Raw genomic sequence first — 16,644 nt, 5'->3', positions numbered from 1 at the left:
GAAAATCTATGATGATGCTGAAAAAGCAGAGTTTTGGCTCGAGAACACTACACGGGTATTAGATAAATTATTGTGCACAACCGAGGAGTGCTTAAAGTGTGTCGTGTCTCTTCTGAAGGATACTGCATACCACTGGTGGAAGACCGTATCTTCAGTGGTACCAAAGGAAAACATTACTTGAGAATTTTTCCAAGCAGAGTTTAAGAAGAAATCCATCAGTAAATGGTTCTTAGACTCGAAGCTAAAGGAGTTCCTGGAACTCAAACAAGGAAATAAGACTATTGCCGAATACGAAAGGGAGTTTGTAAGGCTAACTCAGTATCCCACTGAACGGGTTCAAACTGAGTCAGAAATGTGCAAACATTTTGAGAAAGGTTTGAATGAGGAAATCAAGCTGTTGATTGGAATTCTTGAGATACGGGAGTTTTCCGCATTAACTGGTCGAGCCCAAGAAGGCCGAGGAGCTTAATAATGAAAAAAAGCAAGCAAAGAGAGAGGCTCGAATTCCGGGAAAGAGATCTAGCGGTAAGACACTCTTGTTTCCCATAAAGAAGTTAAGGAACCAGCATGAACGCTCTACTTCATCGGTAGAATATTCGGGTAGAACGAGAGGCTCCAAACGACACAATCAGAAGTCTTCCTCCCCAATGGTGACTAGTGTAGGGAGTGTAGATGACCAAAAGCCAAAGTGTAAGAGCTGGAACAAATTTCACTTCGAAGAGAGCTGAACAAAGAGCGGTGCATGTTTTAGATGTGGTTCTCTTGACCACTTCCTCAGAGATTGCGCAGAGCAAAATGAAAAAGAAGTGGAAGTGGCTCCGAAGTTGAGTACTCCCATTAGTCGAGGTAGACCTCCGAGGTATCCTGAAAGTGCTAGTGGCAGTCGAGTTGCAACCAAAGATGCTACAAAATCAGAGGCTCGAGCCTCGATAAGAACATATGCAATACGCGCTCGAGAGGAAGCCTTTGCTCCTGATGTTATTACGGGTACCTTTTCTCTTTTTAATACATGTGTGGTTGCCTTAATTGATCTGGGGTCGATGCATTCATACATTTTCATGAAATTAGTGTCTAGTATGAATATGCCCATTGAACCTACGAAATTCATTATTAGAGTGTCGAACCCACTAGAAAAATCAGTCCTAGTTTATAAAGTCTGTAAGAATTGTCCTTTGACGATTCCGGGTCAATGCTTTTCGGCTAACCTTATGTTGCTACCATATGATGAATTTGATGTAATACTTGGTATGGAATGGTTAGCCTTGTATGATGTAATTGTGAACTGTGGTAGCAAGTATATTGAATTGAAATGCCTAGATGGTGAGATTCTACGAGTTGAATCAAGAAAATTGGGTACGCCGTCGGTTGTAATCACGACAATGGTTGCTCAGAAATATATGAGAAAAGGGTACGAAGCCTACCTTGCTTTTGTATTGAACACTAAGAAAACAAAGTTGAAGATTGAGTATGTGCCTATAGTGTGTGAATATCCAGATGTATTCCCGGAAGAATTACCCGGATTACCTCCTGAAAGAGAGATAGAGTTTGGTATTGAATTGGTGCCAAGAACAGCTCCCATTTCTATTGCTCTGTACAGGATTGCACCAACCGAGTTGAAAGAGTTGAAAGCACAGTTGCAAGAGCTGATGGATAAAGGTTTTGCAAGGCCAAGTTTTTCACCTTGGGGTGCCCCTGTATTATTTGTAAAGAAGAAAGATGGTTCGATGAGGCTATGTATAGATTATCGGCAACTGAACAAGGTAACTATTAAGAATAAGTATCATTTGCCAAGGATTGATGACTTGTTCAACCAGTTGAGAGGAGCCACTATGTTCTCTAAGATAGAATTGAGGTTCGGCTACTATCAATTGCGAGTTAAGGAATCAGACATACTTACGACAGCTTTCAAAATGAGGTATGGCCTCTATGAATTCCTTATTATGCAGTTTGGGTTAACGAATGCACCGGCCGTATTCATGGACCTAATGAATATGATCTTTCGGCCACACTTGGATAAGTTTTTCATTGTGTTCATTGACGACATTTTGATTTATTCCAAAGATAAGACAGAGCATGCGAAACATCTGAAAACTATGTTGCAAACTTTACGAGAAGAACAATTGTATGCCAAGTTTAGCAAGAGTGAGTTTTGGCTCCAAGAAGTTGGATTTTTGGGTCAAATTGTTTCGAGTGAAGGCATCTAAGTTGATCCAAGTAAGATCTCTGCTATTGTTGATTGGAAATCGCCTAAAAATGTAACTGAGGTTAGAAGCTTTTTGGGCTTAGCTGGTTACTGCCGAAGATTTGTGAAAGGATTTTCCATGATAGCGACTCCCATGATGAGGTTGCTACAGAAAGACTTTAAGTTTGAATGGACAAAAAAGTGTCAGCAGAGTTTCGAGAGGTTAAAGGCAATGCTGACTGAAGCACCTATTTTAGTGTTACCTAAGTCGGGAAAAGAGTTTGTGGTCTATAGTGATGCATCTTTAAATGGATTGGGTTGTATACTTATACAAGATGGCAAGGTGATAGCCTATGCTTCACGGTAGTTGAAGCCTCACAAGAAGAACTATCCGACACATGATCTGGAGCTCGCCGCCATTGTTTTCGCCTTGAAAATTTGGAGACATTATTTATATGGTGAGACTTGTCATATATTCACAGGCCATAAGAGTTTGAAGTATTTGATGACTCAAAAAGAATTAAATCTGAGGTAGCGGAGATGGTTAGAATTAATTAAAGCTTATGATTTTATCATTGATTACCACCCAGGAAAGGCGAATGTGGTCACTGACGCATTACATAGAAAGTCCTTGTTTGTACTGAGAGCCATGGATGCTCGATTAGCGTTGCTTGATGATGGTTCAGTTTTGGTAGAGCTAGAAACTAGGTCGACATTTTTGCAGGAAATTTATGATGCTCAATCTAATGACAGCGACCTGCAAGCTAAAAGAACTCAATATGAGTCGAGCATTAAATCAGATTTTTGGATCAATCCCCATGGATGTTTGATATTTAGAGATAGGGTTTGTGTACCTAAAGATGATGAGCTTATTCAGAAAATCTTGCAAGAAGAACATGATTGTCGATTGTCTATTCATCCAGGAAGCACCAAGATGTACAATGATTTGAAGAAAATGTACTGGTGGAACGGCATGAAAAGAGACATCTCTGAATTTGTATACAAATGCTTGATATGTTAGCAAGTCAAAGCTGAACATCAAGTACCTTCAGGTTTGTTACAGCTTGTGATGGTCCCCGAATGGAAGTGGGACAGAGTTACTATAGATTTCATGACAGGATTACCATTAACCCCGAAAAAGAAAGATGCTATATGGGTTGTGGTGGATAAGTTAACAAAGTCGGCTCATTTCATTCTGATAGGAACAAATTTCTCTCTTGATAAATTTGCTGACTTGTATTTATCTGAAATTGTGAGAGTACACGAGGTACCACTGTATATTATTTCAGACAGAGACCCAAGATTTACTTCAAGATTTTAAAAGAAGTTACAATAAGCCTTGGGCACAAATCTGAGTTTTAGTACGGCTTTTCACCCGCAGACCGATGGTCAGTCTGAGCGGACGATTCAAATCCTTAAGGATATGTTACGATGTTGCATCCTCGAGTTTCAGGGTAGCTGGGAAAAATACTTGCCATTGGTAGAATTTACCTACAACAACAGTTTTCAAACAAGTTTGAAGATGGCACCATATGAGGCCTTGTATGGCAGAAAGTGCCGATCTCCATTGTATTGGACAGAACTCAAATAGAGTCAGATTCACGGGGTTGATCTGATAAAAGAAACTGAAGAAAAAGTTAAAGTGATATGGGACTGTTTAAAAGTGGCATCAGATAGGCAAAAGTCATACGCTGATTGAAAAAGAAAACAGATCGAGTTCCAAGTTGGAGATAGGGTATTTCTGAAAGTATCGCCATGGAAAAAGGTATTGAGGTTTGGTCAGAAAGGGAAACTGAGTCTGTGATTTATTGGACCGTATGAAATCACCTAAAGAGTTGAACCATTAGCCTATCGTTTGGCATTGCCACCCGAACTGGAAAAGATTCACAATGTGTTCCATGTATCTATGTTAAGATGATATCAACCAGACCCCTCTCATGTGATTTCACTAACAGAGATTGAAATTCGACCGGACATGACTTATGGAGAGGAACCAGTCAAGATTTTGGCTCGCAAGATTAAATAGTTGAGAAATAAAGATGTGGCTTTACTAAAGGTTTTATGGCATCGACATGGTGTGGAAGATGCTACATGGGAGATGAAAGAAACCATGAGAATCTAATATCCTAACCTAATTACTGGTAAGACTTTCGAGGATGAAAGTCCTTAAGAGGGGAGAAATGTAACATCCCGAAATAGGGCCTAGTCGGGATAGTGGTTTCGGGATCACAAATCTGACATCAAAATATTTATTTTATGATTATTATAAGTTCTATAATATGATAATATGCATGTGTTAACGTTTCATGAAGAAATTCCTTGAGTAAGGAATCCAATTGGAAATTAGGGACCAAATTGAATAAATTGCAAAACTTGGGTTTTAAAATAAATTTGTATGAAATTGCTTTAGAACATTAATTAGAAGGATTTTAGGATAGATTTACCCAATTTCTAAGTTATTGGACAAAAATGGGCTTGTATGGATGAAATTTTAAAGAAATGGCTTAAGGGCATTTTGGCCATTTGCAATTTTAATGAAATAAAATGGGAAAAATAAGCCAAAAATCAGCCATTTCTTCGCCATGGCTACCGAAATTTGAAGAGTCTCCATAGCTAGGGTTTTTAACATTTCCAAGCTCAATAGTAAGTGCTCCCAAGCCCCGTTTTTAATGTTATTTGTATTTTTGAAATTCGGGTAGCTTACTCTCTCTATTTCTACCCATATTTCATGCTAGGGTTCATGTTTAAAAATTTACCCATGCATAAGTTACTTGTATTTTGATGTTTTGTGGAAGGTATGAAAGTTGGATGTGTGTTAAACATCTTTTCCTAGGTGATTTTCATAAAAAACCCCTAAAAGGACCTTTTTGCAAAAAGTGTAAAATGTGGGCTGCCATAGGAGGGAAAAATTTTCGGCTAGGATTGGGTAAGGTAGAAATAGCATGAATTTCATTATACGAGCCTACAGACTAAATCGTAAAAATGTGAAAGGTTAGGGGCAAAACGGTAATTTGGACTGGGGGTGACATTTAGACTCATAAAATATAATGTGAGTTGTTAATGATTTACTTTTATTGTTATAGACCCCGAGGAACAAATTCCAGAGGTCGATCGAGGAAAACTAAATGTTTCGGAATAATTGAAACACGATACCAAGACGAGTACCAGGTAAGGGTCAAAGTAAACTCATAATATGTCTAATTGTATGATTTATGAATGTATGATAATTGTATGTGATGATGGCATGAAAATCTATGAAATGCATTCTTAAAAATAACATGTTGATAAATGTTCTGGTTGAGGTTAAAAAGGGAAGTTCGATGGATAAACCATAATTTACGTGTGACTTGAGATCCTGCATGTGTTGCAGAAAGGATTTAGCCCGGACAGGTAATCCGTTGATCACGGTATAAAAAGGATCTAGCCTAGACGGGTGTTCCTTAAGTGATCATGCCTTCCGAATAATATATGTGGAATAAAGATTTATCCCAGACGGGTAATCCGATTAGGGTCTGAATTTAGCCTGGATAGGTAATTCAGATCCGAGCTCATTAAGGGTATTTGTCGCTATAAGGGATTTACCCTGGACTGGTAATCCCGACATCACCTTATGAGTTTACGTTATGGGGGATTTAGCCTGGATTGGTAATCCCGTCATAAGATGTGAGGTTCGCGGCAGTGCATACAATGACGATCGCTCTTATGACTTGACAGTAAATGGATAATCCATCGAGATTTCCTAGAAACTCAACGGGATTAATATGATGTATATAAATGAAATGATGAATGATGAGCTCATCTAGGATAAATTACATGGTGCATCATTATTGTGGCTAACTTGTTGATTGAATGCATGTGATAGGGAAACTATTTCATTCTGGTTGATTTATTTGCTTAATATGGTTGTATGCTAATTAATCGGTAAGTTTACTTTCCAGTTATTCTAACCATCAGCATTGTCTTAAATTCAAGTCTTTCTAAGTCATCAAATATTTCAGGCTTTTGTGATCAGAAAAAAACATGACATTTTTCACCGAACAGACAGTGACGCCAAATTTTCAATGCAGACACGATAGTTGCCAATTCTAGGTCGTGTGTTGGATAGTTCTTTTCATGTGGTTTCAACTGTCTCGATGCATAAGCTATAACTTTGCCTTCTTGCATCAAAACATATCCCAAACCATTTAAAGAAGCATCACTATAAATAACAAATTCTTTACCTGATTCTGGCTAAACTAGTACTGGAGCTTCGGTCAAAAGGGCTTTCAACTGATCAAAACATTTTTTGATACTTTTCTAACCATTCGAACTTAACATCTTTCTATAATAGCTTCTTCATCCGGGTTGCAATCGTAGAGAAAGCTTTCACGAACCGTCTATAGTAAGCAGCAAGTCCCAGAAAACTTCAAACTTCAGAAACATTTATCGGAGGTTTCCAATGAAATATAGCTGAAATTTTGCTCGGATCCATCTGAATGCTCGATGCTGATACAACATGGCCCAGAAAACTGACTTCACTTAACCAGAACTCACATTTACAGAACATCGAATACAACTGCTTATCTCGCAAAGTCTGTAACACAAATCTCAAATGTTTGGAATGTTCCATTTCATCACGGGAGTAAATCAAGATGTTATCTATGAACACAACTACAAATCCATCTAGATACTGTCTGAAGATCCGATTCATCAAATCCATAAAAATAGCAGATGCATTAATAAGTCCAAAAGGAATGACTAAAAACTTATAGTGTCTGTACCTCGTTCAGAAAGCAGTCTTTGGCACATCGAAATCTTTAACTCGCAACTGATAATAGCCTGATCTCAAATCTATCTTTGAAAACACTGTAGCTCCTTTCAGCTGATCAAACAAATCATCAATCCATCGTAACGGATACTTATTCTTTATAGTCACCTTATTGAGTTGTCTATAATTGATGCACATTCTCATAGTTTCTTCTTTCTTTTTCACAAATAACACAAGCGCATCCCAGGGGCAAAACCTCATCTGTCAACTCTTGCAACTGAGCTTTCAATTCTTTTAAATCAGTAGGTGCCATTCTGTATGGAGCTATCGATATCGGTGTAGTCCCCGACACTGATTTAATATCGAACCCAACTTCTCGAATAGGTTGCAAACTCGATAATTGTTTAGGAAACACATTCAGATACTCACACAAAACAGGTATTGATTTAATCTTTCTTTCGGTTAATTTACTGTCAAGCACATATTCAAAGTAAGCTTCACTACCGGTAAACCGTTCAGATCATTAGATTCAATCCGCATAATCTTATCATTCTGGCTCTATAAATCAATAGTCTTTCTCTTGCATTTTATAATAGCATCATGCAAAGTCAACCAATCCATACCCAAAATTATGTCAAACTCATCAAATTGCAACAACATTAGATCAGCCGGAAAGAACGAATCTCGAATCATCAGGGGGCAATTCTTACAACTTTATCAACCATAACACACCGGCCCAAGGGGTTCGATACTCTAATCACAAACTCAGTAGAATCAATGGCCAAAGTCTTACTAAATACTAAAGTCTTACGCACATAAGAATGAGTCGAGCTAGGATCAATCAATGCATTTACACTAGTACCATAGAGAGTGAATGTACAAGTAATAACATCTAGAGATGAGGCCTCCTCGCGTGCGCGAATAGCATAGGCTCTGGCAGGTGCACGAGTCTCAGATCTGACTATTGTATCTTTAGTGTGACAGCCCAAAATTGACCCTAGTCGGAAGGTGGTCTCGGGACCACAAAACCGAGGCATAAAAATAATTAAAAATTTATTTTGATGCCTATAATATGTGTGTGCTCATGTATGACATTTTATGATGATTGATTTAGTGTTATAAGGGTGAATTCCACAAGAAAGGACTTAGTAATGAACTTTGAAAGTATGATAGGAAATGTGTGATGACTAATTAAAGCATGCATGCAAAATAATGGACTTGCATGTCAAATTCCCCCTTTATAGGTGGTGGCCGGCCATGACAAGGAGGATGGGCTAAACATGTCATGAAACATGTTTTGTTGGTGCATTAGGGTGAAATAATAAACAAAGGTGTATGGGTGATAAAAAATGAAAAAAATGTGTGTGAGTGTGGTAATCCCCCATTGCCGTGAGTTGTAGAGAAGGAAAGAAAAAAATTGGTTCATCCTTTCTTTGAGCCAAAACTAAGGAAGAAGGAGGATTTTTGCTTCATGCTTGGTTTGGAAGAGATCTAGAAGGAGATTTGGCTAAGTTTGCATCAAGATTAAGCTCAAGAGCTAAGAGGGCCACAATTGGACAAGGGAAGGAAAAGTAATCGAATAGCCGTAAAAGCCATTCGACAACATCCGAGGTAAGTCCTCAAGAAGTGACCTTACTTGAATTATGTGGAATGAAATATGGATGTATTGATTATTGATTTATGTGTGTATGAGTATTGAATGATACCGGGCTAAGTCCCGAAGGCGATTATGTTAGTGATTATAATTGTGTTTGAGCCTTAGTAACGAAAATAAATATGTATGTCCAATGATTATTGATGTATGTGTGCATGAGAAATTGAATGATATCCGGGCTAAGCCCCAAGACAATTATGCTGGAAATTATAACCGGGTTAAGACCAAGGCAATTGTGCTAGTGGCTACATCCGGCTAAGACCTGAAGGCATTCGTATGCGAGTCATTCTATCCGGCTAAGACCAAGGCATTTGTGCAAATCGTGATATCCGGGTTAAGTCCCGTAGGCCTTGGTGCGGGTTACCATAACCGGCTATGTCCCGAAGGCGATTGATCGAGTAGCGACACCGGTTAAACTCGAAGGTATGTGATTTGAAAATTATAAGCTTGCTGCAAAATTTCAGCTAATGCACTTGTGAAATTTCCCAATGACAAGGTAAGTGCGGTGTGTGCTTTGCGCTAGGAGTAAGCGTGTGAATATCCGCTCCTATGATGGAACGAGTTATCGGCCTTAATGAAGCCGTTATTTGTGTATGAACATAAGAGTTGGGATGGTGAAGTAAGTATGATTATGTGAATGTGCACTAATGAAATGATGCATTTAACTATGTGAATGTATTGCTGTAATTAGAGTTGATTATATTCCTTGAGACTTACTAAGCATAAAAATGCTTACTCCGCTTTGGCTCTCAGTTTTCTAGATTTCGCTCGATAGCAATCGGATTCGGGATCGTTGAAGTCGAAGTCATCCACACTATCAAGCCCCCATTTTGGTATAAATTCTTGGTTGAACTTGAAATGGCATGTATAGGACTACCCCTTGTTGGTTTAAATATGTTATGATGTATATGTGTACGGCCATGCGAAAATGGCTCATAATAGTGAAGTATCAACTTAAACTATTTGCGGTTTGTATATATATATATGGTGTCATGATGTGACTATGAATTGGAAATGGGAATGTTGGTCACATGATCAGCCATTGGCATGGTTAAAATGATCATATGTGGACCTATGTAAGGCAAGACTAGTTGGTTCATGGAGACTACAAAATAGGTAAGACCTACCTCAAAAACAGATGCTGCCAGCTGCAGTAACGTGAATGTGAAAAATCACCAAAATTTGTAGGAATGGTATTAAATAGTGAATCAGCTATGTAAATGAACATTGATGAGTCTATTTTCATATGGAAGAAACGAAATGGTCATAGGAGTTACATGTTAAGAGATATTAAAGCTATTGTGAGACAGGGCCAGAACGGTTTCTGGGTTCCCTGTCGCAACTTTAAAAATTTACTATAAATTATCCAGAAAGAATTAGGAGACATACCTTATATTTACAGATTCCATTTTGAGTCTAGTTTCATTAGAAACAAACGGCACCAGCATTAAATCTCTGTACAGAGAGATATTCAAGTTATACCGCGCGAAGGTCAGAGCAGTCGATCCCTATAACATGGGTGACTTTAACTAATAAACTGTACCAATTGGGCCGACCAAAAATTCTAGAAATAAATCCATGGATGGATATATGAGTCTAAATTTAGGTAAAATTTACGAAACCAGTTTCCGAGTTTTGAAACTCGAGATATGATTTTTAAGGCGACAGTGACGCAGTTTTTCCAGCCTGACTGGAAATGTCCAATGGATGGGCAAAACAAGTGAACTTGGCTTGCTAACCCTCGTGTCCGACACCGCGATGGTCTCGGGTTCGGGTGTTACAATTTTATTGGTATCGAGCCACGGTTTAGTCGATTCTAGGACTACCGTGAGGTGTTTGGGGTCTAGCTATACATGCCATTAAATGATGAATCGATAGTGTGGTGATTTCGACAATTTGACTTTGAGTTTGTTTATAGCAATGGATCCCGATCCCAACCGAGCAATAGCTGATGATGTGGAGAGTGTGGCGCTGCTCCAAGACAAGGGACAGCGCTGGCGGACTCTCAACCTATGGCCAACAATCCGAATGATGAGGCTAGGCAAGCCTTTTATAGTGTGATGAGCGAATGGTTTAATCAATACATTCGAACTAACACGGCTGTCCCACAACCTCCATTCCCGACAAATGCAACCCCGCACCTACAATACCTCCAGAATCGACCAAATAAGGTCAAGTAAGCCCCGATCGATAGGATTCGAAAACATGGGGCCACTGAATTTAAAGCTACGGATGATGATGATGCCGAACGAGCTGAATTTTGGTTGGACAACACTATCCGGTGCTCGATGAGCTATCTTGTACACCGATGAGTGCTTAAAGTGTACCATCTCCTTGCTACGTGATTCCACCTACTATTGGTGGAGTACTCGACTTCTGTGGTACCTAGAGAGCAAGTGACTTGGGAATTCTTTCAAACCAAGTTAGAAAAAAAAAAAGTATATCGATCGAGATTCATCGACCAAAAGCGAAGGAATTTCTTGATCTTAAGCAAGGTTCTATGTCGGTTACCGACTATGAACGAAAATTTGTGAGGCTTAGCCGATCTGCCGCGAATGCATTTCGTCCAAGCTATTATGTGTAAACGCCGAGGATGGGCTGTATGATGATATAAGGATGTTCGTTGGCATTCTCGAAATACGAGAGATCGTAGTACTTGTTGAGCGAGCTTGTAAAGTCGAAGAGCTTAGAAAGGAGAAACAAAAAGCTGATGTGGGAACCGGAGAATTCGAAGAGGTCCTCGGAAAGTCTCTTCAACAGCAATCAAGAGATTTCGAGATGATGTGAACCGGTCTAGAGGCGCTTTGGGCTTTTCTAGACGAGGACGCGATCGACCCCTGTGACCACACGAGTCACTTCGATCGCCGATGGTGGAAATGATCACCGAGAGAGAGGCGGAGTGTCAACATTGTGGCAAATGGCATTCGGGAGCTGTTGGTTTCGTGATCGCTCCTGCTATAAGTGTGGATCGGTCGACCACTTTAGGAAGGATTGCCCGAGGATGCTTGAGCAGAATGTGAGTCGAGTGGAAACTCGGGTGCTACCATCGCCGAGGTAGGCCACCTAGAAATATGGGCAATGTCGTTGGCGGTCGAGAGGATCTAGAGATGCTACCATCGGATCGAGGCTCGTGCTCCTGCGAGGACTTATGCCATACGCGCGACGCGAGGATGCCTCTCCGGATGTCATTACGGTGCTTTCACTCTTTTCAATACTAATGTGATTGCTTTGATTGACCCCGGTTCTACTCAATCTTATATATGTGAAACCTTAGCATCCAAGAAGACTTTGCCTATTGAGTCTCTCGAGTTTGTAATTCGGTGTCAAACCCTTGGGTCATTACGTGCTTGTCAACAAAGTGTGCAAGAAAAGTCCCCTAGTGTTCCGAGGTTCTTGTTTCCGGCGGACTTGATGCTTTTGCCGTTCGATGAATTGACGTTATTCTTGGTTTGGATGGGTTGACCATGCACGATGCGGTCGTAAATTGCAAAAGCAAGACTATCGATTTGAGGTGCGCGAATAACGAGATAATTCGGGTTAAGTCTACGGACTTAAAGGGTTGCCGTAATATCAGCAATGTTGGCCCGAAAATATGTAAGAAAAGAGTGCGAAGCGTACCTTGCGACGTGCTTTCGATGACAAGGAATCGAAAAGAAACCCGAATCTGTGCGTGGTTTGTGAATACCCGGATGTTTTCCTGAAGAATTGCCGGGTTTACCACTGTTCGGAAATAGAATTTGGCATCGAATTGGTACCGGTACCACTCCAATTTTGATAGCTCCGTATCGTATGGCACCAACGGAATTAAAGGAGTTGGAAGCTCGATTGCAAGAATTGGTGGATAGAGGTTTTGCTCGCTTGAGTTTTTCGCCTTTGGGTGCGCCGGTGTTGTTCGTGAAAAGAAGGATGGAACCATGCGGTGTGCATCGATTATCGTCGACTTAATAAAGCGACAATAAAGAACAAATATCCGTTGCCACGTATCGATGACTTGTTCGATCAACTAAAGGGAGCCTCGGTGTTCTCGAAAATAGATTTGAGATCGGGCTATTATCAATTGCGAATCGAGATTCGGACGTACCCAAGACCGCCTTGAGCGAGATATGGTCACTATGAGTTCCTAGTGATGCCGTTTGGGCTCACTAATGCCCTGCGGTATTTATGGATTCAATGAATCGGATCTTTAGACCATATTTGGATCGATTAAGTAGTCGTGTTCATTGATGACATCTTGGTCTATTCAAGAAATGAGACCGAACATCTTGAACACTGCGGTTAGTCCGCAAATTTTACGGGATAAGTAATTATATGCTAAGTTCAGCAAGTGTGAGTTACGGTTAGAGAGGTTAGCTTCTTGGGTCATGTGGTATCTGATCGGTATTCGAGTTAACCGAATAAAATTTCAGCCATACTTAATTGGAAGCCTCAGAAATATTTCGAGGTTCGGAGCTTTTTGGGGCTTCTTAGGTTATTACCGACGATTTGTAAAGGCTTCTCAACGATAGCCCACGCCGATGACGCTTACTCCAAAAGGATGTTAAGTTCGAATGGACGGAGAAATGCCAAAAAGTTTCGATCAATGAAAACTTATTTGGTGAAGCCCCAATTCTAGTGCAACCCGAGTCCGCAAAGAGTTTGTCATCTATAGCGACGCCTCTCTACTTGGGTTAGGTTGCGTATTAATGCAAGAAGGTCGAGTTGTGGCCTATGCGTCGAGGCAATTAAAGCCACATGAGAAAAATTATCCGACTCATGATCTCGAATTGGCCGCCATCGTATTTGCCTTAAAGATTTGGCGACATTACTTATTTGGTGAAAGGTGCCATGTATACTCGGATCACAAAAGTCTCAAATATTTGATGATCCAAAGAGACTTAAATTTGCGACAAAGACGTTGGCTCGAGCTGTTAAAGGATTACGAGCTGGTCATTGACTATCACCGGGGAAAGGCGAATGTGGTTGCGGATGCCTTGAGTCATAAATCATTATTCGCTTTACGAGCGATGAACGTGCACTTGTTTGTTCGATCCGATAGTGTGTTAGTAGCTGAATTGAAAGCCAAACCACTATTGATACATCAAATTCGAGAAGCTCGAGAAAGTCGACGACGAGTTGGCGCAAAAGCGAATTTGAGTGTGTTCGAACAAGGATTCGAGTTTCAAATCGATGATGACGATTGTTTGAGGTTCAAAAGTCGTCTGTGTGTTCCAAAGAATTGAACTCATTTCGATAATTCGAATAAAGCCCATTGTAGCCGAATGGCAATCCACCCGGGAGTACGAAGATGTACAATGATTTGAAACGTCGGTTTTGGTGGCATGGTATGAAGCGAGACATCTCCGACTTTGTTTGAGATGTTTAATATGTCAACAAGTGAAAGCGGAACATCGGTGCCTTGAGATTACTTCACCAATCACGATACCCGAGTGGAAATGGGATCGAGTCACAATGGACTTTGTATCCGGACCGCCATTGTCGACAAGTAAGAAGGATGCGGTTTGGGTCGTGGTAGATCGATTGACTAAGTCGGCCCACTTTGTCCCCGTGACGCACGGATTTTTCAATGGACAAATTATTTGAATTGTACGTTTCTCAGTTGTGAGATTACACGGGTGCCTATTTCCATCGTGTCGGATAGAGATCCGAGATTTACCTCGCGATTTTGGAAAAAGTTGCAAGAAGCTTTGGGTACCAAGTTGCATTTCAGACCGCCTTTCACCCCAAACCGATGGTCAATCCGGCGGATAATTCGGATACTTGAGGATATGTTAAGATGTTGCGTCCTCGAGTTTAGTGGTTCATGGGAGCGGTATTTGCCGTTGATTGAATTAAACACAACAACAACTTTCAATCAAGTATTAAGATGGCACCTAGGAGGCCTTATGCGGTCGTAAATGCCGTACACCATTGTTTTGGTGAGCTCGGTGAAAGCAAGATTTTCGGGTGGATTTGATTAGGGATGCTGAACAAAAAGTGAAAGTAATCCGTGAAAGTCGAAGATAGCCTCCGATCGTCGAGAAGTCGACGCGGACTGAAGCGTAAGGATATCGAGTATCGGTGGGTGATAAAGTGTTTCTCAAGGTATCGCCTTGGAAAAAGATACTCGATTCTACCGTAAGGGCAAGTTGAGCCCGAGGTTCGTTGGGCCATATGAGATATCCGGCGAGTCGATCCGGTGGCATATCGTTTGATTTTGCCCCGAACTCGAAAAGGTTCACGATGTCTTTCACGTTTCGATGCTTCGACGCTATAGATCCGATCCATCGCACGTGATTAGTCCATCAGAAATTGAAATTCAAGCTAATATGAGTTATGAGGAAGAACCGATTCGTATCCTATCACGAGAAGTGAAAGAGTTGTGAAACAAGCGGGTTCCGCTAGTAAAAGTGTTATGGCTCAAGCACGGGATAGAAGAAGCTACTTGGGAGACCGAGAACTCTATGAAAGAGCGATATCCAAACCTATTTACGGTAGGATTTTCGGGACGAAAATTTCTTAAGTGGGGAGAGTTGTGACAGCCCAAAATTGACCCTAGTCGGAAGGTGGTCTCGGGACCACAAAACCGAGGCATAAAAATAATTAAAATTTATTTTGATGCCTATAATATGTGTGTGCTCATGTATGACATTTTATGATGATTGATTTAGTGTTATAAGGGTGAATTCCACAAGAAAGGACTTAGTAATGAACTTTGAAAGTATGATAGGAAATGTGTGATGACTAATTAAAGCATGCATGCAAAATAATGGACTTGCATGTCAAATTCCCCTTTATAGGTGGTGGCGGCCATGACAAGGAGGATGGGCTAAACATGTCATGAAACATGTTTTGTTGGTGCATTAGGGTGAAATAATAAACAAAGGTGTATGGGTGATAAAAAATGAAAAAAATGTGTGTGAGTGTGGTAATCCCCCCATTGCCGTGAGTTGTAGAGAAGGAAAGAAAAAATTTGGTTCATCCTTTCTTTGAGCCAAAACTAAGGAAGAAGGAGGATTTTTGCTTCATGCTTGGTTTGGAAGAGATCTAGAAGGAGATTTGGCTAAGTTTGCATCAAGATTAAGCTCAAGAGCTAAGAGGGCCACAATTGGACAAGGGAAGGAAAAAGTAATCGAATAGCCGTAAAAGCCGTTCGACAACATCCGAGGTAAGTCCTCAAGAAGTGACCTTACTTGAATTATGTGGAATGAAATATGGATGTATTGATTATTGATTTATGTGTGTATGAGTATTGAATGATACCCGGGCTAAGTCCCAAGGCGATTATGTTAGTGATTATAATTGTGTTTGAGCCTTAGTAACGAAAATAAATATGTATGTCCAATGATTATTGATGTATGTGTGCATGAGAAATTGAATGATATCCGGGCTAAGCCCGAAGACAATTATGCTGGAAATTATAACCGGGTTAAGACCGAAGGCAATTGTGCTAGTGGCTACATCCGGGCTAAGACTCAAGGCATTCGTATGCGAGTCATTCTATCCGGCTAAGACCAAGGCATTTGTGCAAATCGTGATATCCGGGTTAAGTCCGTGAGGCCTTGGTGCGGGTTACCATAACCGGCTATGTCCCGAAGGCGATTGATCGAGTAGCGACACCGGTTAAACTCGAAGGTATGTGATTTGAAAATTATAAGCTTGCTGGAAATTTCAGCTAATGCACTTGTGAAATTTCCCAATGACAAGGTAAGTGCGGTGTGTGCTTATGCGCTAGGAGTAAGAGCGTGTGAATATCCGCTCCTATGATGGAACGAGTTATCGGCCTTAATGAAGCCGTTATTTGTGTATGAACATAAGAGTTGGGATGGTGAAGTAAGTATGATTATGTGAATGTGCACTAATGAAATGATGCATTTAACTATGTGAATGTATTGCTGTAATTAGAGTTGATTATATTCCTTGAGACTTACTAAGCATAAAAATGCTTACTCATTGCTTTGGCTCTCGGTTTTCTAGATTTCGCTCGATAGCAATCGGATTCGGGATCGTTGAAGTCGAAGTCATCCACACTATCAAGCCCCCATTTTGGTATAAATTCTTGGTTGAACTTGAAATGGCATGTAT

The sequence above is a fragment of the Gossypium arboreum genome, chromosome 11 (genome assembly GCF_025698485.1).
Source record: "Gossypium arboreum isolate Shixiya-1 chromosome 11, ASM2569848v2, whole genome shotgun sequence".
Classification (NCBI taxonomy): Eukaryota; Viridiplantae; Streptophyta; class Magnoliopsida; order Malvales; family Malvaceae; genus Gossypium; species Gossypium arboreum.
Note: the sequence above shows the minus strand (reverse complement) of the source record.